Here is a 24,526-nt window from a genome sequence, read left to right as displayed (position 1 = left end):
GCTAGAAGTGAGTTTTGAGAGCCTGCTTCTCAGTGAGTGCCTGAGAGAGGGGAGGAGGGACAGCAATAAGAGGAGCTGCTCATTGCAATGCTAGCCCAAGGGAGGGGATCTGAAAACCTTTGCACCACTGAGCTGGTACACTTATCACAGGGTGACAGTCTAAACTGCAGGGCTGCAGTGCGTTGCTGTTTATGGTGCATGCTGCTGACTGGCTTGGAAAATGCATATTCCTCCGTCAGATACCGAGCGGGAGACAAAAATCCCCGGGACTGTATTCTCAACTGAAGTGTTCCTCGAGTCCGGGAAGGCAGGTGGAAAGATGCGATGAGCGGGAGTGGGATGCCGTGGACCTGGGAGTTCAGGGAGGCCTCGCCACCTGCAGCTGGCAGGCAACTCTTGGGACTTCCTTCCTGCAGCGTGGCTTAGTGGGTAGAGCCCGGGACTGGAGTCAGAAGGACCTGGGTTCTAATCCCAGCTCCGCCACATGTCTGCTGTGTGACCTCGGGCAAGTCGCTTCGCTTCTCCGTGCCTCATTTACCTCATCTGGAAAACGGGGATTAAGAGCGTGAGCCCCACGCGGGACACTCACTGTGTCAAACCCGATTAACTTGCATCTATCCCAGTGCTTAGCACATAGTTAGCGCTTAACAAGTACCATAATTAATATTATTAGTCCAGCCTCAACCCGGAAGTCACACCCACCTTGAAAGGCTGACCAAATGCCAACTCTTTCATTTGGAATTTGTAATCAAATTCCACAGCACTGGATTTGTCAAAAGGGTGAATTGAGCTCCTGCGTCATCTTTCCATTAGCCTGCTTTCCACTAAACACTAAATAGAAAACGCACACACATCCAGGGAAGATGGTGAGAAAAGACAAAGCAGATAAAAGGTTTTGGTGTGCAACATTTAGACACTAAAGTTATCTACATTATAAATGATTGAAAGGTTCAATATTAAACTGAGTATTTCTTAAATTTACCAGAACGATGAGCTGGACTCTTGAGGTAAGTGCTCTCTGAAGCTAATGTGCTACAGTATAAAGAAAGCTTTTTCCTCTGAAAAGATAAAGCTAATACACTGTGGTGGCACTGGGTACAATGGAACCGATGCAATGGAGGTCAAATCTGAAGGTTCCCTGCTAGAAGAAAGCGATATATGGTTCTTTTTAATTTTTTTTTTATTCAAACAAAAATTCTGTTGTAGCATCTGGAGCTTTCCTGCAGTCCACTGGGCAGAAAAGCATTCAATTGTCCAATTTCTATTATTCAATATTGTATTAAAAACTTTAGGCTCTGGAGGGTCAAGGCGACTTTTAAAAGGTTAAAAGCTGTTCAAAGGGGTTACCGTATCCATAAAGGCAAATGAGATTAACCTTAAAAACTGACAGAGAAAAGCAATAATTTAGATAACCCACTGCTGTCTCAAAAAGGTTTCGACTGAGGAGCCGCTGATTTTGAAGAGGAGAGATGGAATGATTTACAGATCAGATGGAATATTTCCCCTTCCACCAACCCAACCCAATTCCCAGAATTTCATTGAATTTGTCACAATTGTATTTATTTTGCATTGTTTTTTTAGGGATTTGTCATGGTTCCATCTTTGTCCAGTTAAATACTTTTGTAATGATTTGGGAAATGACTTGATTGTAGGTATCCAATTTCCAACTGCCAATTCTTGACCTTGCTGTTTCTGGATCTGTATTAGCATCCACTGTTGTCAGAGAAAGAATTATAATGTTTCAATTGAACGCAAAGTGATGGCAACAAATCGATAATTCGATCTGTATCTGGACTACACAGACTCATTTAGGAAAGATATTTTACTAGCCTCAGGGGGAAAGTCACTAGGAAAACAGAACTCTAATAATAACGCTAATTCATTCAATCATATTTATTGAGCACTTACTGGGTGCAAAGCACTGTACTAAGCACTCTTATGATATATGTTAAGTGTCTACTATTTGCCAAACACTGAATTAAGCTCTGGGGTAGATTCAAGATAATGAGGTTGAAGGCCATCCCTTTCCAACTTGGGCTCACAGCCTAAGTAGGAGGTGGCAGGACTTAATTCCCGTTTTACAGATGAGAAAATTCAGTCACAAAGAAATTATGTGACATGCCCAGGGACACATATCCAGCATGTAGCAGAACTGGGATTAGAATCCCGGACCTCTGTCTCGCGAGGCTCACGCTGTTTTTGTTAGGCCACGCTGTTTCCAAGAGTGACCTGGTGAAAATAACTCTAATCAGAACTCAAATTCCCTAAATCTCCACTGTTTGCTAGCAAACCAAGTAAATCACTTCAGAAATGTGAAATTAGAAGGGAAAGTGGAAGGGTGACAAATGCCGAAAACCTAGTACATGCCAAGTCAAAATGTGGGATTAAACTTTTGAAATTAAAACCTGTCAAAGGAACACAACATGGAGATCGGAGGGAAACCTTTGATCTAGCCCTCATACCTCAGAAATGAAGCACTGGGGAATGGAGATTTACTCTCTGATTCTCCAGCCTCCCTTCCCAACACTGAAGCTCCATCACCAGACCTGTGCAAAATGAATAGGGTGACCATGAAATTGAAATGAGGCATAGGGTCGCTCTTCTGGTATGCTCTGCCCCACCCTGACGGCACCCAAGATTAAGGAAATTGTTTTACACTCTGAACAGAGTTTGAAAGTCCAGGATTTTAGGAAAACACTGATTGATCAGGAACATCCACTAGAAAACATGGGACACAGCATGGGACTTTCTAAGTGCTGGGGTAAAAACAAGATATTTAGGTGGGCATTCCCTGTCCCACATGGTGCTAAGAGTCTAAATTGGAGGGAAGAGGATTTAATCCTCATTTTTCAGGGGAGATGACTAAGGCACAGAAAAATGAAGTGACTTGCTCAAGGTCACATAGCAGTCAGTGGTGGAGCTGGAATTAGAATCCAGGTCTTCTGACTCCCAGGCCCGTGCTCATCCCGGGAGGCCACACTGCTTCTCCAAGTCACTTAACCTCTCTGTGCCTTGGTTACCTTATCTGCAAAATGAGGTTTAAATAACCGTTTTTCTCTATCCTTTAGAATGTGAGCGCCACATGAGACAGGTAATGTGCCTCTACTTAATAATAATAACAATAATAATAATAATGATGACAACAATCATGGAGGTATTTGTTAAGAGCTTAATATTTGCCCGACACTACTTAGTACTGGGGTAAATACAAGCTAATCGGATTGGACAGTCTCTGATCCACGTGGGGGCTCATAGTCTCAATCCCCATTTGACATATGAGGCAACTGAGGCACAGAGAAGCAGAAAAGACTTGCCCAAAGTCCCACAGAAGACAGGTGATGATGACAATGATGATGATGACATTTGTTAAGCACTTACTATGTGCCAAGAACTGTTCTGGTGGAGCTAGGATTAGAACCCAGTTTCTCCCTGCCTTCCAGGCCTGTGCTCTATCCACTACCCCATGCTGCTCCTCTAAGTGATTATCTTGTATCTACCACAGTATTTAGTACAGTGCTTGGCACATAGTAAGTGCTTAATAAAAAACACAGCTATACTGTGCAAAGGGAGCCCAGAAAGTCTGAAATTCTAGGACTGCCCTGGCCAAACCCAGATGAAGGGTGAGCCTAAAAAATAATGATAATAATAATTAGATTATTTATAAAGTGCTTACTATGTGCCAGGCACTCTTTTAAGTGCTGGGATAGATGCAAGATAGTAAGGGTGATGAGCTAGGAGGCTGAGTCTTTCAAAGTGCTGAGCTAGAGATCTAAATGGGTGGGGCCTAGCAGGGGTATCTTGTCAGTTTGAGAGCCATTTTATTCCCTACAGCCCCTGCCTGGACTCCCTTCCCATTCCATATTCACCCAACCATAGCTAATCCCATCTTCAGAACGCTGCTCAATCTAACCCCCTCCAAGAAGATTTCTATGATTATTTTTTCTTCCCCTCAGCCCAGATCGTCCCAACTATCAATCAGTCAATCTATCCATCACTGGTATTTATTAAGCCCTTATACTGTGTGCAGAGCACCGTACTAAGCGATTGGGAGAGTACAGTGTAACAGAGTTGGTAGACACGTTCCCTTCCGTCAAGGAGTTTACGGTCTACCATTTTAGCACTTGTGCATAACCTCTGCACTTATGCACACATATTTTACTATTTTTAAGCACTAATTCATCCACGTATTTCTTCCCATTCTCTCCTTCCTTTTTTCTGTAATTTATTTTTTGTCTATATCCTTTGCCTGACTGCAAGCCTCTTGAGGGCAGGGACTGGGAAGCAACAGAGCCTACTGAAAGTGCACAGTCCTGGGAGTTGGAAGACAGGGGGTTTTATCCCGGCTCTGCCCACTGCCAACTGTGTGATCTTGGGCAAGCCACTTAACTTCTCTATGCCTCAATTTCCTTATCTGTAAATTGGGAATTCAATAATGATTCTCCCTCCTACTTAGATTGAGAGCCCCATTATGGGGCAAGGACTGTGTCCAACCTGATTATCTTATATCTACTATAAGTCTACCCCGCTTCAAAGCCTTACTGAAGGCCCATCTCCTCCGAGAGAGGACCCCTCTTTTCCTCTTCTCCCACTCCCTTCTGTGTCACCCTGATTTGCTCCCTTTATTCATCACCCCTCTCCGCTCCCTACTACTTATGTACATATCTGTATTTTCTATATTTATATTTATGTCTGTCTCCCCCTCTAGGCTGTAAGCTCACTGTGGGCAGAGAATGTGTCTGTTTATTGTTATATTGTACTCGCCCAAGGATTTAGTCCAGTGCTTTGCACACAGTAAGTGTTCAATGAAAGCGATTGAACGAGTGAATGAATACTGCAGTGCTTAGAACAGTTCTGCTGCAGTACCCTAAATGACAGTACAGTGAACAGATGACTACCCTCAATAAGCCCTCAATAAATCATTCATTCATTTACTCATTCATTCAGTCGTATTGGTTGAGCACTTACTGTGTGCAGAGCACTGTAACTAAACACTTGGGAGAGTACAATATGGCAATAAACAGACACATTCCCTGCCCATGACGAGCTTATAGTCCAGAGGGGTAAATCGTACCCATTGACTGTTTTGCTGTGAGCTCATTGTGGTCAAGGAATGTCACTGTTTATTGTTGTATTGTACTTTCCCAAACACTTAGTACAGTGGTCTGCACACCGTTTGCACTCAATTAATACAATTGAATAAATGAATGCTGGCTTCACTTATGGTGGTTGGCTCCGCTTCACGGGGGCCAAAATGACAAGTCCTGAATAGACTGGGATCACACCAACTCACAAAATAACTGCTCATACATGCCAGGGCCACAGGAAGTCATGCCTAGGCTGAGCTCCGATCGAGATGGGTGCTTGAGCTTGTTGTGGGCAGGGACTGTGTCTGTTACAGAGTTGTGTTGTACTCTCCTAAGTGCCGAGTACAGTGCTCTGCCAACAGCGCTTGTCTGCTGTGTGACCTTGGGCAAATCACTTACCTTCTCTGTGTGTCTCAGTTACCTCATCATTAAAACAGGGATTAAGACTGTGAGCCCCATGTTGGGACAGGGACTGTGTCCAACTCAATTGGTTTGTATCTACCCTAGATCTTGGTAGAGTGCCTGGCACCCAGTAGGTGCTTAATAAAATACCATAAAAAAACCCCAAACTGTGCTTGACATAAAGTAAGGGCTTAACATATACCATCATCATTACTTTTGTTAGCATTATTAATAAACATGACTGATGGATGCTGCGTTCTAATCTAAGTGCTGGGCTCAGTCAGTCAGGCCCCATCTGAGACCTAGGTGAAGTAACCTGGACCCTCCCTGGGATTTCTTTCCTAAGCAGGCTGGACTGGTCCTTCCTGAAATGAAACAAGCAGTTTCAAGCAATTGAGGAAAACCGACATTTCCTTTAAGTGCTGAGAAACTAGAAGAGAAATCCAATTTCTTAACATCAGAATAGATCTAAATAAAAGCTGTGATTTTGAACGGACTGGAAGCTGTCATAGTGACAAAATTACCCCTAGTAAGTGCTGGTACTCGGGGTAAATGTTTATTTTCATTGTTCTGACCCTCGAGACATAGTACAAGCAGTCTAAAGAAATCCAAAGAGGACTGAATCTTTCACTTAAGAACACAATCTCATTTTAACAAAGAGGTTTTGTGTCTGCGTCTGATCTCATAATTAAAGGATGGAGGTTGTGAAGAGGGAAATAATCAGCTTTTGTGGATCCTGAGGTGCCCAGACAAAACTGAGGCCTTTGAGAACAGCTAAACCTTGAATTGCAGGTATAGTCCAAAGTAAGGGCTGCCATGGGACAGAATCAATCAATCTATCCATCAATTGTATTTATTGAGCACTTACTGTGTGCAGTGCACTGTAATCAGCACTTGGGAGAGTACACTCTAACATAATTAGTAGATACATTCCCTGCCCACAACAAGCTTATAGCCAGAAGAAGATTACATCATCTAGGTTACCTCACCCAGGTCTCAGACAGGGCCTGATCTAGCCTAGTACTGATATTAGACTGCAGCATTCAATCAAGCAATCAATCATATTTATTAATAATAATAATGATGGTATTTGTTAAGCACTTACTATGTGCCAGGCACTGACCTAAGCGCTGGGGTAGATACAGGGTAATCAGATTGCCCCACGTGGGGCTCACATTTTTTAATCCCCATTTTACAGATGAGGTAACTGAGGTCCAGAGAAGTTAAGTTTAGAAGTTAAGGCCAAGGTCACACAGCAGACAAGTGGGGGGAGCGGGGATTAGAACCCACGTCCTCTGACCCCCAAGCCTGTGCTCTTTCCACTAAGCCACGCTGCTAAAAACAACAATGATGATGGTATATGTTAAGCCCTGGGGTAGTTATGAAATAATCGGGTTGGAAACGATCACTGTCCCACAATAGGACTTACAGTCTTAATCCCCATTTTTCGTATTTCCTTACATAAGAGGAAATAAGGCACAGAAAAGTTAAGTGACTTCCTCACGGTCACACAGCAGAAAAGTGGCAAAGTCTAGGATTAGAACACAGGTTGCCAGTGTTTTTATGAGATGTTCTTCCCCTTGACTCTATTTATTGCCACTGTTCTTGTCTGCCTGTCTCCCCCGATTAGACTGTAAGCCCGTCAAAGGGCAGGGACTGTATCTGTTGCTGATTTGTACATTCCAAGCGCTTAGTACAGTGCTCGACACATAGTAAGCGCTCAATAAATACTACTGAATGAATGAAAGGTCCTACTGACTCCCAGGCCCATGCTCTATCCACTGAACCACAATGCTACTCTGAACAAGCTCAAACTACAGGTAGGAAGCCTCCTTTAGTTGACAACTTCAATGGATAAAGACATCAAAAGGAAGAGAAAATGGCTTAATGGCATCAAGAAAAAGATATAGCAACTGAAAAGACCGACATACACTGGTGTCTATTAAGGGAGTCCTATGCTGCCATTATTTGTTTTCCTCTCGCCTCACCTGACAACTACTGTGAGATTGGCCTCTTGCAGTCCTAATCTTCCCAAGGCCTCTGCTCAAGGAGAACACTACCTTCCTGTTGACTCACACTATGCTGGTCTGTCTTTCCACCACCCGTTGTGAGGCAGAGCATGCTTCACTAAGTCTAATAATAGCTGTGGCATTTGTTAAGCACTTACTTTGTGCCAGGCACTGTACCAAGTGCTGGGATGGGTACAAGTAAATCAGGTGGGGTAACAGTCCCTGTCCCATGTGGGGTTCACAGTCTCAATCCCCATTTTCCAGATGAGGTAACTGAGGCCTAGAGAAGTGAAGTGACTTGCCCAACGTCACAGGGAAGGCAAGTGGCAGAGCTGGGGTTAAATCCCAGGTCCTTCACACCCCCAGGCCCGTGTTCTATCCACTAGGCCATGTTGCTTCTCTGACAGTGGCGAGAAAAGCCCTTTATTTGGCTTCTCTCCTGGGCTCCTTGTGCACCAGACTTTAGACCTCACTTTCATTCATTCATTCAATCCTATTAATAGAGCGCTTACTGTGTGCAGAACAATGTACTAAGCTCTTGGGAGAGTCCAATATAACAATAAACAGACATATTCCCTGCCAGGAGAGAGGTTGGCAGGTGAGATTTTTAAACTGTTTTATCTAGCAGATTTAGACCAAGCAGATGATGGCTTCTCCAGTGCAGCGACTAGCTGAACCAGTTGAATTTGTTCCTCTTTCTCGGGAGGAGTTCCGGTGGGCTTTTGGGAGGCCTTGCTGGAGTTGGGAAGACTGTAGTGGGCAGGACTGTGACCAGAGGTTCATTTATTCCCAGATGAAAAATTGCCATCTCCTCTCCACTTGATATATTTTTACAAGTGATGAGGTCGCCTGCTTCTCTGTAGGGCAATAGTTTGAAGTTGGAATAAATTTGAAACTTGGCTTCTCTGTTAGACTGTAGGCTTCTTGAGGGTAGGGCACTGTCTTGGCTAATAATAATAATAATAATGGTATTTGTTAAGCACTTACTATGTGCCAAGCACTGTTCTAGAGCTGGGGGGAATACAAGGTAATCAGATTGTCCCAGGTGGGGCTCACAATCTTCATCTCCATTACACAGTTGAGGTAACTGAGGCACAGGGAAGTTAAGTGACTTGCCCAAAGTCACACAGCTGACAAGTGGTGGAGCCAGGATTAGAACTCCTGACCTCTGACTCCCAAGCCAGTGCTCTTTCCACTGAGCCACGCTGATTCTGCTGTACTCTTCCAGGGGGCCAGTACAGTCATTTAATAATAATAATAATAACAATGTTGGTATTTATTAAGCGCTTACTATGTGCAGAGCACTGTTCTAAGTGGTGGGGTAGATACAGGGTCATGAGGTTGTCCCACGTGAGGCTCACAGTGAATCCTCATTTTACAGACGAGGTTACTGAGGCACAGAGAAGTAAAATGACTTGCCCACAGTCACACAGCTGACAAGTGGCAGAACAGAGAGTGGAACCCATGACCTCTGACTCCGAAGCCCGGGCTCTTTCCACTGAGCCTCGCTATTTCCCCTACTCTCAGGAGACTCTCAATAAATATCATCAATTGAAAATTAATATAAATAAAAAATAAAGGACAATTAAAATTCTTGGCCAGATAATCCCACACTTAGCATTAGGTAATTTGGTGACAGATGGTCTAGAATTATAGCTAAATACATCTTTTCACTGCTCAAGACCAGGAAAACATATTTCCTGATGCTTCTTTTCCTTGACTGTCATGAAGTTCTTGTGAGCAGTGATCACGGCTACTAACTCTATTGCTTTGCACTTACCTATGTGCGTAATAAAGTGCAGTAAACACTCAATACGTACCTTTGATCAATTTCTCTTTTCCACCTTCACTAAATTACTCCAGGAAAGGGGCTGGGCTATGATACTGAAGCAAGTGACCTCTCTCCCCTGTCCCCTCCCTTTCCTCCTGGCTCTCAAGCTCCAGAATTAACAAACGAAGCAATGGGAAGTTCCCTGTCCTCGATCCAAAATCCAGAAAGAAGAAACTCATCGCTTATGCTACAATTTTGATAACCTAACTGGCAGAACAGTTATTCAAATTTTAAGCTTCTGCATGCAGCAAGATCAACCTGGCCCATCCACATAAATAATTTTGACACGATAAGTATGCGAGTGCGATGATAACCGATAAGTGAAGCAATTACCTTGCTTTTTTGGATTATATTAAATGAAGATTTTGATAGAGTAATGAAAAGAGACAAAGCAGACAAAAAGACGGCTGTAGAGCTTTTGGGCCCCCGTGTTATCTCTATTATACCATATTGAAATGGAGAAGCTATCACCAATCATGCTCTTCAGTGTAACTTCTAGCTTCGAACAGTGAACAATGAATAAATTGTCACAAGACGGTAAATGATAAATTTGGATTGGCAGAGCTTTATATAAGTGTAAATATACTTACTGTCCACCTCTCCCTCCCCTCGAGCGGCTCTGGGGGATTTGAGGGGATGTCCTAACTTGCCGGTCTCCTCTTTTCCTCCTTTATTCCACTCCCCTCTCTATTGTTCTTTGTTTTAGTCATCAGCTCTAAGGAAGTCATTGAGCTGAATAGGGAATATCATTGGCATCTTTCTGCCTGGCCCGGCCCTGGGCTGTGAGCCCCGACTCTGGATTTGGAAGTTTGGATTGGAGACAATGAGGAATTACTGTTAATCTAAGTCAAAAGACACCAAATTGGACAGCCATTTTGCTTTTAGGGAAGGATGGTGTGTTTGAGGGCAAAGAGAAGATGACTGTATCTACGTGCCCTCCTGGTGTAGAGGCCATTCGATGCTGCTCAGATGCATTAACCCTGATGTAGCCCATGTTCGCAGGGTAAGCTTGAAAGCTTCCACTCCCTCCCCGCTGTATCAAAAGACCTCAAACACTCCCAACACTACTAATCCATGATCCTTGATTTCTGAAACGCTGTTTCAGCATAAACTCCTTGTAGGCAGGGAACGTGTCACGTCTTTATTCCATACTTGTCCACGTGCCTAGTACAGTGAACCCCACCAAATAGACACTCAATCAGTGCTGTTACGAGATAGGTGTAACTCAATCTCCCGCTTCAAGAAGGGCTTCAGTCTTTTAAAAAATGGCAAGGAATGAAACAACAGCCTACGTTTCAAAGAATGAAAATCAGCTGAAGGCATGACAAGAAGCAGCACGGTCTAACAAATACCATTTGAAATAGAAAAAAGTTAATCGGGTGGACCTAGTCCCTACCCCACATGGAGCTCTCAGTTTAAGGTTAAATTATACAGAGGTCTGTCTCCTCTGCTCGACCGACAACTCCTTCGGAGCAGGAATTATCTACTTACCTTGCTATTCTTTCTCATAATAGATGCCCAGATACCACTTAATAATCACCCCAGCCTCACAACACTTACATACCTATCTATAATTTATTTATATAAATGTCTGTCTCCCTCTAATAATAATAACTGTGATGTTTGTTAAGCACTTGCTATGTGCCAGGCACTGTTACTAAGTAAACTGGGGTGTGGGAGATGTGCCTTCAATAAGGCTTTGAGGCCGGGGAGAGTAATTGTCTACCAGATTTGAGGAGGGAGGGTAGTGGCTAGCCTCCTGGGTGACTTCGGGTAAATCACTTCACATCTCTTTACCTCTCTTTTCTCATCTGTAAAATGGGGATTAAATACTTGTTCTCTCACCTGCTTAGTCTGTGAGTCCCATATCGTTGAGAGACAGGATCCAATCTGATTATCTTGTATCTATGTCAGTGCTTATTACGGTACCAGGCAGGCACATAGTAAGTGCTTTGCAAATACCATAATGATGACTATTATCTACAATGCACATTAGCTGACCTCACTGTTAGAAGCATAGCTTCTGAAGGACTGTTCCAATGTTTCCATGAAGTCTGTGGCATACATCTCTATTCTCTAGACGTTTACCATTCTACCTTTGGTTGGTTGGATTCATTCATTCATTCAATCAATCGTATTCATTGGGCCCTTACTGTGTGCAAAGCACCGTACTAAATGCTTGGGAGAGTACAATATAACAATTAGCAGACATGCCATGACCCATCATCTGTATCGTTCATCAAACTTTGGTAATTTTGTGTCAGTTTATGTACTTGGTGCCAGGTGTAGCAGCATGATATGATCATCCAAAAGATCTCCCAGTTAAGCAATGGCATAAACCATCAAGTGCTATTGCTTACCGCCTTGAGTCCATCCGAGATATCTTTCTTTTATGTAGTAAGCGAACTATATTGGAGGGAGTGAGCCAGTATTCAGACTATTCACTGAGAAGGGGTATGCAATTGCTGTTTATTTTATTAATTCCAAAGTTTCTGTTTATTTATTTTTCACATTTCTGTGTCACTGCCCACATATGCACTGACATCTCCCTTGAGATCAGCTTGTCAGATCTGCTGAGAAGGGTCTGTCTAGATCCTTTTAGAATCTTTCTTTCTCCTCAGTGGTGTCAGTCATGGGGGAAACATATGCACTGATGATCATACCATAACACTTAAATCTTAAGGGAAGAGGAAAGGTCATTGGATGCTCACTAATGCTTCTAGGCAAATTTGAAGGTGTAGAGACAAACAGCTGTCGAATTGCCAAGCTTCCGCCTGCAAGCTTTCATTAGTCATTCCATCAGCACTATTTATTGAGCACTTAGAAGAGGAAAACTCCAGAAAAAGTTGCATCCAGCACCTGTTTCTAGGAGTTGTCCTACATCAGAAAGTCTTGTTTCACTCAGAGCTTTGACTACATTACAGGTTGTCAAGAAATGCTGTACTTCCTGGATGATAGCTTGGGTGTGTGATATCTTGCTCTCCATAACACACACATAATAATAACAATAATGGTATTTGTTAAATGCTTACTATGTGCAAGCACTGTTCTAAGCACTGGGATAAATACAAGGTAATCAGATTGTCCCACGTGGGGCTCACAGTCTTACTCCCCATTTTACAGATGAGGTAACTGAGACACAGAGAAGTTAAGTGACTTGCCCAAAGTTGCACAGCTGATAAGTGGCGGGGCCAGAGTTGGAACCCAAGACCTCCAACTTCCAAGTTTGTGCTCCTTCCACTAAGCCACGCTGCTTCTCACATACACACAAACACACACACACACAAACACATACATACACATAAACACACTTTTCTGTCCTCTTTTTATTAATGATTCTGTTTTATATTTGTATCACCAGGTTAAGATTCGCCAGTCCTAGTCCTCTCCAGTTTTGGTGAAACAGGGAATTTTGAGGGGGGTGCCATTTCTAGCTAACTCTCCTCCTCTTTAAGGGCAGACATCTTCCTCAATAGGTCTCATGGCTTGGGAGTCAGAAGGACCCAAGTTCAAATCCTGGCTCTGCCACTTGTCTGCTGTGTGTCCTTGGGCGGGCCACTTAACTTTGCTGTGCCTCAGTGACCGCATCTGCAAAATGGGGAGTAAGACAATGAGCTCCAGTTGGGTCAAGGACTGTGTCCATCCTGATTAGCTTATATCAACCCCAGCGTCTAATACAGTGCCTGATACATAGTAAGAACTTAAGAAATACCATAAAAAAATTAAACAGGAGTGTCATCATCTCTTCGGAAGCCGAGTGACCACATAGTTCCATAAGGCTTCTGTTTAAGTTTTCTTACCATTAGGGCTTTAAATTGGAAATTGCAGTAGTGAATGAACAGTGGCATTTATTGAGCACATACTGAGTGCAATACATTGGTCTAAATTCAACAGAAGCACAACATGTATTTCCTGCCCACATATAGCAAACACTCTAACAGGGGTGACCGTTTTTACTGATTAGGTTTTACTTAGACATCCGCACACTCTACTGTGAGAAGCCACGTGGCTCAGTGGATAGAGCCCAGGCCTGGGAGTCAGAAGGACCTGGATTCTAATCCCAGCTCTGCCACAATTCTGCTGTGTGACTTTTCTGGGCCTCAGTTATCTGTAAAAAGGAGGATTAAGAGTGTGAGCCCCATGTGGAACAGGGCCTGTGTCCAACCTGACTTGTATCTACTCCATCACATAAACAGCGCTTGGCACACAGTGAGGGCTTAACAGGTACCATTAGTTATCATTATTATTCTTATTACCACAGTAATTATTAGTATTACTGTGCTCCATTCTACCTTTTAAACTATCACTGGGTGCGGCGCTCATTTCCACTGTAAAAACCACTGGGAGTACTTGTAATTTATATGGTTTAGTGTTGCTTACATAATTCGGGTTTAAGTGTTATGAGAGAGCTGCTGTGGTTATGGTGACCTGAAAAACTGGGAGACTGAGAAATTGGGAGCTGAGCTAAGATGGTCTCGTCCTTGACTCTCTTCCTATTTCCAAGAGGTGTTCCACTTAGCCTGAGAAAATAGAGCACAGCCTCCATAGTACAAGAGCTATCCCTATGGGTTCCACCCCCAGACCTTTATCTTAAACCCTAGGGATCATGCCTATCAACTCTATTTTATCGTACTTTTCCAAGTACTTAGTACAACCCTCTGCATACGGGAAGTGCTCGATAAATACGACTGAGTACTTGATTTTCCCACCCATACTTTCTTAATGCTTCACATGTCCATTCGGCCCAGTCCAATTTATCCTCTACTTAAAGAGGGAGAGGTTGGTTTCTTGTTCTGAGTCTGTACTAGTTGCCAAATCCCTTTTTCATTGGCTAGCCATCGAGTCTGGGCTTGTCGACGTGGTTCAGGCAGAGGAGGGTTTGGCAAATGATATGCGTTGTATGGGTGTGCTTTGGGAAGACTGAGGCTCTTCACTAAAGACCCCTTGAGGGTAGAGACTAAAACTCAAGAAACGTTTTTTAAGTTCATATTTTGAAAGGTTTTACTACGGCACTGTTTGTTCTCCAGGGCTTTCCTTTCAGCCAAAGCTGTTTTCTCTCCCATGCACCTTTAGAGATTTTTTTTTTAAATAATAGACTAGGAGGGAGAGCCAGGACAGGAGAAGGTGTGGTTGATTTCATATGTATCCTTCTCCCATCGTAAGCATGCTAATATCCCTCTTGGAGTCCTTTCTAAATGAGTAGGGGGGTTACCCATGAGCTGTCTTTTCTATCCTTGCCTCTTCCCTCCCTTACCCACTCCTCCAAATAACTTTCAATCACAGTTAATAGCACCAACATCCTCCCCATCTCTCAAATACTTAACCTTGGCATTACCCATGACTTGCTCTTCTCTTTTAACCCAACATTCAATCCTCTGTAAAACCTATCACTTCTACTTACAGAAGGTTTCTAGTATTTGGTACTTCAACTCTTTTCAAAGGTCATGATTCTGATACCAGGAAAGTGTCATACTGCATCAAATAGTAGTGCTTTTAAAGTGCTTACTCTGTGCTGAGCAAAGTCCTGATCACTGGTGTATATACATGATATTCAGATCAGACACAGTCCTGGTCCCAGGAAAGACTCACTTTAAAGTAGGAAGGAGAACAGTTTTTGAATTCCTATTTTACAGATGAGGAAACTGAAGAACAGAGAAACTGAACTGAAGAACTGAGGTCACACAGCAGACCAGTGGCAGAGGTAAGATTAGAACCCAGGTCCTCTGACCCAGTCAGTCAGTCAATTGGATTTACTGAGTGCTTACTGTGTGCAGAGCACTCTACTAAGTTTTTGGGAGAGTATGATATAACAGAATGGACAGTGAGCTTACAGTCTTCTATCTACCCCAGCACTTAGAACAGGGTTGGGCACACAGTAAGCTCTTAACAATTACCACTTTTATTATCATTATTCTCCAATCTATACTTGACTCTTCTGCCTGAATTATTTTTCTAGTGTGGGACAGGGAATGTATCTCTTTACTACCAAAGTGTACTTTCCAAGCGCTTAGTACAGTGTTCTGCACAAAGTAAGTGCTCAATAAATATGAGCGAATGAATAAAATGACATTCTGCACACATCTCTCCACTTCTCACAAACTCCAGGGATTACTGATTCATCTTGGCACCAAAGAGAAACTCCTGACCATTGGCTTGAAGGTATTCAATCAACATGCTTCCTACTTTGTATCCATTATGTTCTCATTACACCTCAGCTCATATTCTACATTTTTCTCCACCTAATTAGCTCCCTGTGCCTCATTCTCATTTCTCCCAGTTCCAGCCTCTCCCTTTTCTGTAAATCCCTTCCCCTTCAAATCCAAAAGAACACTTCTCTTCCCATCTTCAAAACACTTTTAAAAGCATATTATCTCCAAGACACCTTCTACTACTAGTTTTTAATCTTCTGATTTTACATCCTCCAACTCTACTATTATTATTATTGTCAGTATATTCTACCCCAGTGCTTAGAACAGTGTTTGGCATCTAGTAAGCACTTAACAAATACCATTATTATTATTATTATCTGGGTAGAGAAAACACAGTCAGTCTGTCATATCTGTTGAACACATTGTATGCAGAGGACTGTACTAAGTGCTAAGGGAGAGTACAATATAGTAATATAACTATCACATTCCTTGCTCACAGTGAGTTTACAGTCTAGAGGGGGAGATGGATATTAATATAAATTAATAAAATTACAGATGTGGACATAAGGATTGTGGGGCTGGGAGGGGGCAGAGTCAGAAGGAGTGGGCAAGGGACTAGCTCGTCCCTCCACTTTAAGTGGATGAATATATTTTAGTAATTATGCAGTTGAAAGTCTTTGAATTTTTGTAGAGAACTACTACCTTTATGGAGTAATTTATTGAAAATAATGATAATAAAAATATAAATAATAATATTTGTAAAGCACAGGCTTGTACTAAGCACTGGGAAGGATATAAGGTAATTAGGTCACTCACAGTCTCTGTTCCACATGAGGTTCACAACATTTATGAGAGGAAGAATAGATAATCTCCATTTTACAGATGAGGATACTGAAGCACTGAGAACTTAAGTGCCTTGCCCAAAGTCACACAGCAGAAACATGGAAGAGCTAGGATAAGAACCCAAGTCCTCTGACTCCTAAGCCTGTGTTCTTTCAAAACTTAAGGCCAGAGTTCATTTATTTATTGATGAACTACCCACCTTTTCCTCACTGGATTCTACAGTTATTTTCAAGGCAATTAAATATTGGTAGGTGCTGCTTACAACCACATTAGAAAAAGAGATATTAGACATATAATTCTGTAAGTTTATACAAGTTTACAAATGCAAAAATAAAGGAAATACCTCAGCATTTTAAGATTTGAGTGTACTAATGTTCCTTCCTTAGTGTCGAATGACTGGATAAGGTGATCCCTAATTAGCTACTGCAGAGGAATCATTTCATGACAATCAAGACATATAATTTGAAACTAGTTTCACCAACCTGGCAGGGTAGGAGAATGGCTAACCCTTCTGAAGGAACTATTGTATGTTGAATTCTGGAAGGTGGTCTACTGGAAAGAGAAGAGCCCTGGGGGTTCAGGAGACCTGGGTTCTAATCCCACCTCTGCCACTTGCCTGCTATGTGACCTTGAGCAAGCCACCTAATTTCTCCATATCTCAGTTCTCTCACCTGTAAAAATTGGGTATAGATACCTGTTCTCCCTCCCCGTTAAGCTGCGAGGCTTGTGTGGGACAGGACTTGGGTCTTGTCGTGTCTTATGCCGTCAAGTCATTTCTGACCCACAGCGACACCATGGACACATCTCTCCCAGAACGCCCTACTCTCTATCTGCAATCATTCTGGTAGTGGATCCACTGAGTTTTCTTGGTAAAAATACAGAAGTGGTTTACCATTGCCTACTTCCATGCAGTAAACTTGAGTCTCCATCCTCAACTCTCTCCCACGCTGCTGCTGCCCAGCACCGGTGAGCTTTGACTTGCAGCAGATTGCCTTCCACTAGCTAGCCATTGCCCAAACTAGGAATGGAATGGGTAGGCCTCTGCTTGATTCTCCATCCTGTAGCCAAGACTGGTAGAGTACAGGAAACTCTCTAGCTGTGACCCTAAGAGGAGAGGAGCTGGGTACTATATGCTTACACTGTATCTACAGCAGAGATTATTACTAACCTTGACACATGATAAGAGTTTAACAAATATCACAATTATTATTATTATAAGAACAATGGCAAGCATGCTAGAGAATGCTAAGCCTAGCCCAGTTTGATATGGTGGCTCAGTATGGGTCTGAAGTGTCCTTCAGACCAGGAGGCCTAGAGGACTTTACTCTCTACTGTCCACCTTGGGACCTCTTCTTACATTCTAACTTTTCCTCTGTCCATCCTAATCTCCTTCTCATTTGCAATGCTCAACTTTATTGTTCTAGAGACTTTTCTTACATCATTTCATTTTTTATCGTATTTGGAAAGCACTTTCTATGTGCCTGGCACGGTACTAAGCACTGGGGTAAATACAAGCGAACCAGGTTAGGCACAGTCCTTGTCCCACATGGGGCTCAGAACCTTAGTCTCCATTTTATAAATAAGAGAACTGAGGCATGAAGAAGGTAAGCGATTTGTCCTAGATCACACAGAAGTCAAGCGGAAGAGCCGAGATTAGATCCCAGTCCCTTCTGACCAATAGGCTCTATCCACTGGGAAACACAGCTTCTCATTTATCCATCCTGGGATGCTCACCCTTCTCCACTTACTAAATTCCTTCCCTCCTCACAGCCCACTGTCTACAGGAAACCACCGAGTCTAACTCCTGACTAAATACGATTGAATGAATGAATGACTACTGCACTAAACTTCAACAGTTTTGTGGGAGCTGGACATCAGTCTCTGGCCTTCTAAACTTTTGGTTCTCTGATCTAGATTTACATGCAATGTGCATTTCTGGAGATGGGATCTTACAAACACACAAACACACACACACACACCCCGACTCCTTACTCCACACGCTCCACACAAACAGAGCTGTGGGAAGCAATCAGTGGACGTTGCCCTGATCGGCAAATGCTCCCCCCAGTAAGATCCTGTCTTGGGAACCCATCAGAGGATGTGACCCATGAGGGGCCCAGCAAGCGATCGTAGATCAAACGAGGTCCCCAGGGGACTGAAAATTTCTTGGTCCTTTAGACTTTAGCAGGCAGAGATTTCTCCTGAAGCCAGGGAAGAATACAATGAGTGGGTGCTTAGAGATGCTAAGCTCTCTGTCTTTAACCTTTCATTCCCAGCTTCTCCTTTTTCACCATCTCCACCCCTGTCTCACTGGAAAAGACATCAGAGTCATAGCCAACCTTGGCATGGTCCCATAATTCCTTAACAGGGACACTGCCAACTCTCATCCAAAAAGGACCCTAGTGAAGACATCAGAAAGACCCAGCATCCGTCCTGCTTCCTCATCAGGTGTCACGTGAGGCACAGGAGAGACTCTTGGGACTCCAGGGAGAACAAGTTATTTACCACTCCAGCAGCAGACTTTGATAATCAAAGCACTACATCTATCTTCTTTTTTTTTTAAGGTTACAGTTGGCAGAAAATGATCACAAACACAGCCTAACTTAATGAATAATGTTAGAAGCGTCCAAGAGAGAGGTGATCTAATTGCTTAAATTGCTAAAGAAATGCAGCATGTGTGCTTTCTTCTGGCCCATTTATAATGTTTTTGGACCTTCACTGCAGGCTAAACTGATGCCAAGAGTGCCACAACAGACACACACACATGCGTGAGCACACACACACACACAAACCGCCCCCCCTTACCTCTGAGGTAATTATCCCTGTGGAACACCAATCTCTCCATAAGCCTACCCGTTTATTAAACCGTGCCATAAAAGATCTAATCACCCCAAAGGTATGCGAATATTGTTTTTATTTGTCCAGTATGATGGGAGGGGGGAGTTTCGCAGTCTCCTGTATCACGTGGTACTGGGTTGAATGGGGTTTTGGAGCAGGGGCTCTTTGTGGGGCATTATTTTTCAGCAAGAAAGCAAATGCTTCATCAGAAAAATATGCCCTGGTGCATGAGACTATCAAGTCCAGCATAGAAAAATATAACATAAGACTTCATCCCTGAGTAGCTGAGAGGAGCCTTGGATGAGGGGTTAACCAACTAGATGCTGATGTAATGTTTTCCCAGAGGCACTGTGGTGGTTGGAAAGCTGATCTATATTCCTAGCCGAGGCTTGTAATAATAATCAGATATGAAGAGGAAGACATTTGGTATTGATCTACTCCTAATCAGAAACCAAACTGAACCTAATCTTATGACAAAATGTAATTAACTATTTTGTTAATTACTATAATTATCTTTCCCACATTTATTTTGACAGCAGTGTCAGTAGCAGAAAACTATTTCCTTAAATTGCCTGTTGCCTATTATGAATTACAAATTCGTACAATTTTGACAAATGATTTTATTCTCTCTTTTACACTTGCTTTGGGGCCCTCTTGCAATAGATGATTTTTCAGAAAACTGCCTCTGTCTGGAAAAAAAAAGAAATGAGAAAGGTCATATTGAAAAGATTAAATACATGGTCAGATACTAGGCCTTCGAAATGCCTATCAATCACAGAGAACCCTCTCTACTTCCATGCTTCAATAAGGCTGTTTTCAATAGCCTGGGATTATGGCAGCAAGAATACAGAGTGAAGGGAGACCAAGGTCTGCAAGGAGAATCATTAACTCAGGAGAGGTCTGGGTGCTGCTCCTTCAACCTGGAGTTTACCATGAAGTCTCTCCCTTAAAGCCAAACTGTGGCTCTTAAGTAAGGTTCATTCATTCATTCAACCGTGTTTATTGAACACATACTGTGTGCAAAGCACTGAACTAAGTGTTCAGTGAATGAGCACATTTCCATAGCAGTTAGAAGAGCCAAGACACCTGGCTGAGCTAGAGTGGTAAGGCTAAGGGACTGGCTGAGAAGCTTCCTTCCTCTCTGTCCTCTCATAATTTCCTGCACCTCCTTTTGGACTAAGCTGAAACGAAAGGTGACACTCTTAAATCTGCCATCAAAATTGTGGTATTTATTAAGTGTTTACTATATGCCAGGCACCATAATAAACACTGGGGTGGATACAAGCAAACTGGGTTGGACAGAGTCCTTGTCCCACCTGGGGCTCACATTGTCAATCCCCATTTTACAGATGAGGTAACTGAGACCCAGAGAAGTGAAACGACTTGCCCAAGGTCACACAGCAGACGAGTGGCAGAGCTGAGATTAGAACCCACGACCTTCAGACTCCCAGGCCCATGCTCTATCCACTTTGGGCAGTTTCTGGAAAAACCTCACCCCACTCTTCTTCTGACCCAAATTCAGGTTCCTCTGAGGTAACTTCGCTACTGCTTTTCATGGGCAGCTCTGCCAACGGCAGTCTCCCTCTGAAATTGAGAAGCTTCCAATTGAGCTGGCGGGTGTATAGGGACAGTGCAGGAAGAATGATGCCCCGTCCAATATTTCAGGTGGTTTCAACCTCCTGGAAGTGTTGGATGAGCAAACCACACTGGCATCTGTGATGGCCAGGTGGAGGAGAAGATGAATTAGGGTTCTGGATGCTTTCTGAAGCAGTAGCACTCATGAACTAGTCTTCTGGGTGCATACCGAGTCTGCTGACTCTCCTACTGTGTTCCGTTAATAATGATAACAGTGAAAATCATAAGGATGATCATAAAAATGTGGTATTTGTTAAGCGAATATTATGTGCCAAGCGCTGTATTAAAAGCCAGGATAGATATAAGATAATCACATCCCACATGGGGCTCACAGTGTTAAGTAGGAGGGAGACAAGGTATTGAATCCCCACTCTGTGGATGAAGGAATTGAAGGCACAGAGAAGTTAAGTGACTTATCCAAGGTTACCCAGCAGATAACAATAATGATAATAATTCTGGTATTTGTTAAGTGCTTATTGTGTGCCAGGCTGGGGTGGATACAAGCAAATCATGTTCAACATAGTCTCTGTCCCATGTGGGGCTCACAGTCTCACTCCCCATTTTATAAATGAGGAAACCGAGGCACAGAGCAGTGAAGTGACTTGCTCAAGGTCACACACCAGACAAATGGCAGAGCCAAGATTAGAACCCTGGGCTTCTGACTCCTAGGCCCAGACTTTTCCCTCTGCGTCATATTGTTACTTAAAGATAAACTCTTTCCCTCTTTACCTAAGAGTCCCCTCCTAATAGCTCCCCTGTGTCTGCTCTGGGGAGATGGGGAAAGGAAATTTTCTACATAGGGTTCATGTGATATTGCCATTATCCCACAAATCTTTGTTAACCGGCCTACTCCCTTAGAATAATCTCCTATCCATGCTATTAGCTCTTACTTTTATTTTCATCGTGTAATTATTGCTATCTGTTTTACACATTTAAGCAAATGATTTGATTGTGTTTTGGTCTGAAGCTTCTTGAGAAAGCTTTTTTCACAAATCCAATAAACAAAGAAATAAATGTCAATTTTTGTCGGACACTCACAAAGTATGGTGAAGAACTTACTAGAATGATTGTTCATCATCTTCTTTAGAAAGGATCCTTGACTTTTAGAATCATATACCCCAGATTCCCAGAATCTATAATCAGTAGCTCAAACTTGTCCCAAAAATTAAACGTTCTGTGATCTTTTATATACTTGAAAAGAAAACAACTTCTACTTAGCAACACCCAAAATGAGAACGATCCTGGTTTCTCAATGTGTGTTTTGGTATTATCCTGTCTCAGTCACCTTCAGATCTCACTAACTGAGGTGTTATTGAAGTGTCTTCTAACATCACAGCACTCTGGATCAGAAAGAGTAAAAAACTACATTTATTCTTGGCCTCTATCCCATTCTAGGGCATGTGAAGTTGATATTGTAGGTTGGATAGGGACCAAGAATTCTGGGATGTGTGCATGAAACTTGATTTCAAAATCATTTACCATCCCTTTTTCAAGAACAAAAACAGTGCTCTCTCCAAATCACCTCTCCTAAGTGGAGAATCTCTATCTATGGATGGATCTCCTGTTAGCAATTTTAAGTCCACTCCAAACCAGAAGTCTTCCTTCATCTTAGTTGTGGATGAAAAGAAGCTATCTAGTTATAGTAAAACCTCACATAACACAATTTCAGAAGGCATGGGTATGCCAAGACACCTTTATGTAGCCACATATATCTCCCAAATCCTAGGAGACAATGTGGTTTACTCCTCTAGTTGTGGTTTGACAAGTCACTAAACTCAGTGGGAACCTATAAGGAAAATAAAGAACTACCACCTCTGTAACAAGTGCTTTAAAGTTTTACTATGAGCTACATCCTGCCACAGTCACAGTTGATTGGACCAAAAGGCTTTAAGGGATAAGAGAACATTGAAATCAGGACAGTAACGTACATTTAAAAGTAAGGCGAAAGGGGCAACCTGAATATGAATTTCTTGGTTTCTTCAAGGCTCTCCAACACCTTAGCCTACCTCTCCTCCCTTCTCTCTTTCTATTGCCCACCCCACACAATCCACTCTTCTGCTGCTCACCTCCTCACCGTCCTCTGTTCACGCCTAACCCGCCGTCGACCTCTGGCCCACATCCTACCGCTGTCTTAGAATGCCCTCCCTCCTCACCTCCGCCAAACTAACTCTCTTGCCCTCTTCAAAGGCCTACTGAGAGCTCACCTCCTCCAAGAGGCTTTCTCAAACTGAGCTTTCCCTTTTCCCTCTGCTGCCTCTCGGCTCCCCCTTCACCTCCCCTCAGCTAAGCCCCCTTCGTCCCCTTTCCCTCTGCTCCTCCCCCTCTCCCTTCCCCTCAGCACTGTGCTCATTTATATATATTCTTATTACCCTATTTATTTTGTTAATGAGGTGTACATCCCCTTGATTCTATTTATCGTGATTAAGTTGTCTTGTTTTGTCTGTCTCCCCCGGTTAGACTGTAAGCCCATAATGGGCAGGGAATGTCTCTATCTGTTGCCGAATTGTACGTTCCAAGTGCTTAGTACAGTGCTCCGCACATAGTAAGCGCTCAATAAATACTATTGAATGAATGAATATGAATTTCTTGGTTCTGTGCTGTGATTCTCATGTGCCTTACCTGGACCCCAGGAAGATAAATGAATGGCTGATGGGCATTATTGAGTCGATTCCTCTATTCCAAAGTTCCACTGCTAATCCGGGTTGTTCCTAGTGGGAGTCTTTTGAAATAAGGGTTGTTTTTTTTTCACTCAGCCATCCTAACTGCTGCTGGAACTCTGGAACAGACAGCTGGATGACAGAGTTGGCTTCAGTGTTTTCCATTAGTTATCTCATCTTCCATATCATCTCACTTCACCCATTCTTCTCCACCTTGAGCCTTTCAACCCATTCAATGTCACCATCTACCTATACCCTGCTCTCAACTCTCCTGCCTCCAATCTCTTACTTAGGCTCCTTCCCACCTGGAACTTCCTCCCCAAATCTACTAGACATCAGCCCTCCCCAAATCCCATCTCCTTCAGCAAGTCTTCCTCAGTCGAGAAGCAGTTTGGCTTAGTGGATAGACCATGGGCCTGGGAGGCAGAAGGGACCTGGGCTCTAATCCCCACTTTGCCACTTGTTTGCCATGTGATCTTGAGCATATTATTTAACTTCTCTGTGCCTCAGTTCTCTCATAATAACTCTCATAAAATAGGGATTGACTGTGAGTCCCATGTGGGACAAGGACAGCTCAACCTGATTACTTTGTATCTACCCAGGTTCTTAGAACAGTGCCTGCCTGCTCATAGTAATCACTTAACAAATCTATCATTTAAAAAAAAAATTACTTCTTAGTATTCCCTAGCCAATCAATCCAAAACCTCTTTTACTCCCATGCTCAGCACTTAGGTGTACAGTTCATGTTGGATTCAATTATATTTCTTCTGATGTTCTTCCTGGTGTGTTAATTCTATTCCCTACCTGATGCTTGTTTGTCCCCCTGCTCATACTCTTTGCCTCCCCTATTAGTTTGTAAGATTATTGTGGGGAAAACAAATGTTTTGCTTCCCTTGTTCTTTTCCTCTTCTAGACTGTAAGTTCGTTATGGGCACGGAAAGCGTTCACTAATTATGTTCTACTGTACTCTCCCCAGTGCTCAGTGCACTCTTCTGCACATAGTAAGTGCTCAACAAATCCACTGATTGATTAACTGATTCCAGGTGATTGTTACAGTGTGTTGCAATCAGTAGGCACT

The 24,526-nt window shown here is 42.9% G+C and overlaps 1 non-coding gene across 1 annotated transcript; it reads right to left on the bottom strand.

Moving 5' to 3' along the window:
* Nucleotides 1-17,294: 17,294 nt before the first annotated feature.
* LOC114811377 lies at nt 17,295-17,432 on the bottom strand. The gene has a single exon (XR_003759081.1). It is a non-coding gene; the product is annotated as a small nucleolar RNA SNORA7 (small nucleolar RNA).
* Between the last annotated feature and the right edge of the window lie 7,094 nt (nt 17,433-24,526).

Source organism: Ornithorhynchus anatinus, chromosome 4 (assembly GCF_004115215.2).
Source record: "Ornithorhynchus anatinus isolate Pmale09 chromosome 4, mOrnAna1.pri.v4, whole genome shotgun sequence".
Lineage (NCBI taxonomy): Eukaryota > Metazoa > Chordata > Mammalia > Monotremata > Ornithorhynchidae > Ornithorhynchus > Ornithorhynchus anatinus.
Note: the sequence above shows the minus strand (reverse complement) of the source record. Positions and strands in the feature narration are given on the sequence as shown.